The following is a 4,393-nucleotide window of genomic DNA, read 5'->3' as shown; positions in this document are numbered from 1 at the left end:
CTGAGCGATCCTGTCAGACCGCCTCAACCCCGGGCTGAAGCTAAACGAGGAAAGGCTATGGCTGTTAAAGAAGAAATTAACCTGGGGCGGCAACATAAATCCCGCGTCCCGGCCAGACCTTCTCCTCGACCGACCTCTTCCTCTCAACCCGATCCTTCTGCTCACCCTGAGCCGGCAACCTCTTCATCTGGCCCTTCTGCTCCACCAGGGTCTATTCCTATCTCGCCCGATCCATCCACTCAACCAGGGTCCGCTTCCACTCAGCTTGGCCAGAGCGGGACTGCTCTAGACTCTTCCATGACTCGGTATCTCCGCTACCAAGCCACTCTGCCCATAGAGTGGGGAATGCATCGCTCTCTCGTGGCTCTTGCTCGCAATATCCTGTTGCGGGGTTGCCTAGCATCTCAGTGGGAGCACATCATGCAGGCGATGGACATCTGCACTTTGCCTAACTTGGTGGACTTATCCACTGAAACCGCCACTATGGTAAGCTTTCATATTTCTGACGGTTATGCTCCTCCTACTCTATCTTTCTGTTCTCACTCCTCCGTGATTATGAACATATGTTTGCCCAATCGCTCTGTTTGAACTAGACAATCTTGCACATATATCGTCTTAATAAGATCTTAAAGGATCAAGTTGCAGATCTGAAGTCTCAAATTTCTAACCCTGAGGCAGTCGTGTCCGGACTTAGGGCGGAAGTGACAACCTTGAAGAAAGCAAGCATCTCCCGGGAACAAACCTTGGAAGAGGCCCAAGCAGACATCAGTCGTCTCCGAGAGGATAAGAGCAGGCTTGAAGCTCTCTTGCAAGCGTCTGAAGTTAAATGTCAAGAGACTCAATTAATACTAACTCAGCAATCTACATTTCTAGAGGGCTTCAAGCGTACATATAAGCAGGAGACAGAGTGTATAGCCCAAAAGCTAAGTTCCCGAGACTTGCTGATCATGGACCAGAGGCGGGATTTGGAGTCCCAAGTAACAAAGTTGTGTTCTATGTAGGCAGAGTTGTCTCAAGCTCAGCTTACTTTATCGAGCTCTGTTAGTGCCTTGGAGACCTATAAAGATGGGGAGAGCAACTGTTTACAAGCAAGCCGGGAAGAGTTTTTACGCTCCCCCGAGTTTGGCACATAGGTGGGGGATCGTTTTGTCACGTCTGTGGCCTATGGTGTAGTGGGGGCACTTCAACAACTTAAGAAATAAGGGTATCTATCCTCAGTCCCTCCTGAAGATTTTCTGGATTATCATCGCATCCTCAGAGAGATACTCGACGATGTATTTATGGAATTCAAATAACTTATGTATGAACTGTATAAACATTTTATTGTATTCTACTTTTTAGATGTTATGTTTTCTCTTTAATCTTGACTCAGTGGGGCTTGAGCTACCAACCCGAGCACGGGGTCTGACCAGGTCTTAAAGAAGATGCCGGAGTGTTCTGAACTAAGGTACCCCGTCCTGACTTCTCACACTCGACCGGTAATATGTCCCAATCTAAAGTCTTACAAAGTAATAACTTAAGTACGATAGGGCTGGAGGTAGTTAGCGCTCTAGGGACGATCTAGCTTCCTACCTCGAGCGATCTGCAGATAATAGGCACCCAAAGCTAGTCTTTTGATGACTTTGTACGGGCCATCCCACTGAGGTCCCAACATGGCCAGCTCCTCTATGGGCTTTGTCCTCTTCCAGACTAAGTTCCCTTCTCTGAAGAACCAGGGCACAACTCTTCTATCATAGTTTTGGTGCATCCTTTACCGATATGTCATTAAGTGGACAGTTGTGCGTTCGCGAATTTCACTAATCAAATCCAACTCTGAAAGTCGTCGCTCGGAGTTTCCTTCATCATATAGCAGTCTTCTCACCGAGGGCACCCTTGTTGGTTGCTACTCGAAATACCGTTCTAATTCCCCTGTACAAAAATTTGTACAAGCATAGAACTATCCTAGCTACCCATGTGCTCTACTGAAGTTAAATTTGGATTGCAAACGATGCTTAACATTATTAATCCAAATTATCCTTCAGAAGTTAAACTTGGATTGGAAACGATACTTAATATTTTTACTCCAAGTTTAACCGATGTGATCTTTCTAAGTTAAACCATATTACATAAGTTATCAAATATCTATTTCAATGATCAGTTTCCAGGTTAAACATGGCGAGACACTAGGCCTTCTTGGGTATGGGATCATCCACCACTTCCTAGACAATGCCTCACAAAGAAATCGGATATTTAACTCTTACAGTAAACTAGGTTTAACTATAGAGACCTCAATAGAAACACATTATCGAAACATGAAATCGAAAAATAAAATCGATAACAAAAACGATAACTTAAAACCGATAACCTCTTGTGTTTGATTTTTCAAGATCTATACAAAAGATGAACTAGTTATGATGCGGAAACTAATGTCTAGTTATACCTTTTGTAGCTTATAGACCTCTTGATCTTCTATTGTATTCCTCTCCTTCTCTTGGACGTCGTGTGGGCGACGATCTTCCAAGATTAATCCACTCAAACTTCTTTCAAGGCTTCCAAGATCCGGCCACCAACTAACCTCGAAGGGATGCTAGACAAGAGAGCTTCCTTCTCTTCTTCTTCTCCTTCAAATAATCAGCCACCAAGAGATCTCCACACAAGATGTCGTCGGCCACCAAGAGAGAAAACAAAAGGAGAAGAGAGAAGGTGTAACATCCCAAATTTCACTATTTGGAGTCCTAAAATACCTTATTAAAATATAGAAATGTTTTAGAAAAATTCTAGAGATTTTTAAAAAAATTTAGAATATTTTTATGCAATTTTTGGAGGTCATTTGATATTTTTACCAAAAGAAAGAAGTTTTAACAAAAATATTCAAGCCGAGGCTCGAACAAGCAACCCCTAACCCGAGCAAAACCCGACTAACTAACTGGGCTAGCAGTTGTTACTTGATCAAATAAAGGAAGAATTTTATTTAAATAATAGAAGTTAATAGCAAGAAATAATAGGTTGCAGCCGGAATTCGAACCCACGAATCGGGCCTTAAGCAGAACGCAACCCACCAACAGACCAGCCGAACTTTTCTTAACTAAACCTATATCGAAATATATTTAAGTAGTACTAGTTAACAGAAACCTTAGAGTATTACAAGGAAGAACTTAGGGATTAATTACGAAACCTAAATTCTTCCCTCACCCTTTCTCCTCTCATGCGGCGTCGACGCTTCTTCTTTCGGGCGGAACAGGACCGGAGCTAGGGCTCTTCCTCCGGCGGCCGGCGAGGGGTTTTTCCGAGAGCTTCTCACATCTTCGGGACCGTCTCACCAAGGAGAACAAGTAGATAGGGAGGGATCGTTGAGAAAGCGTGTCCACCCGAAACCCTAGAGCAGTGGAAGCCTTCTTCTTCGGCTGTAAGTCCAAGAAACCCAAGGTAAGTTGCTACTCACCTGCAGTAAGAATAGTTTCAGGATTTTCTTTCCATTTTGCCGATGTTGTTGGCTCTATTTCGGACTCCTCGAGCTATTGGACTTTTTCCTCTTATAAACTTGTTTCGTTTATAAGAGTAGCGAAACTTCTTCACTTATAAACTTAAGCACGTTCAAGTATACGTGAGGATAAAATACCTTTAAGGTATTAAGAAATATTTATTAAACTGAATTTTAGATTTCCGAGAAAAAAATAAAGATGAAAACAAACGAATATTACAAATAACAGACCAAGTTTACTGAAAATCCTATTACTGATCAAGCACATCTAATTAATAAAACCTCACCTATAAATAAACATCAGGGAATAAATCTAGTTTAATACTTGTAAAACTAGATTGTCAGATTAATTGACATGAATAAACTTAATAAATCAGTATAAGTGTGAGGAATAAACTATGTTAGTATTAAGTTCCCAAGGCTAACATAAACTAGTTTAATTGCTGCTTTCTATAAGTTAGTAGTGATGTTATTATACTTTTTATTTCCCAATCTAGTTTACATCTAGTAAATTATAAGTTAGTTGACCAATGGCTAGATGTTTTTCCTTCTAGATTATTTTACATAGTTTAAAGTTTGGTATTAATATTCAGTAATATCAGTAAGCTTTCTATCAGATAATTTAGTTTATTGAAAGGAAATGAATTGTTTAGTTTAGGCATATGATAGATGATTATGGTTCCTCATGTTAGCTTTCATGTTCACGGATAGCTATCTGGTAGGACAAAGTGGGATTACCGAGTTTATGCTCTGGTCTTGCTTGATTAGTGGTCGATGATATTGCTGGAATTACAGGAACAGCTAAAAGAGCTAGTTTTGTTGAATTGGTCATCTTTGATCTTCGTGTAAATTGGAATAAATATTCTTCTAATTATAAATGGATCATGTTGATGATGAAACAGAAAGTTTAGAAAGCAGTTGTTGATACTAGAT

The sequence above is a fragment of the Zingiber officinale genome, chromosome 1B (genome assembly GCF_018446385.1).
Source record: "Zingiber officinale cultivar Zhangliang chromosome 1B, Zo_v1.1, whole genome shotgun sequence".
In the NCBI taxonomy this organism is placed as follows: domain Eukaryota; kingdom Viridiplantae; phylum Streptophyta; class Magnoliopsida; order Zingiberales; family Zingiberaceae; genus Zingiber; species Zingiber officinale.
This window is presented reverse-complemented; position numbering follows the sequence as displayed.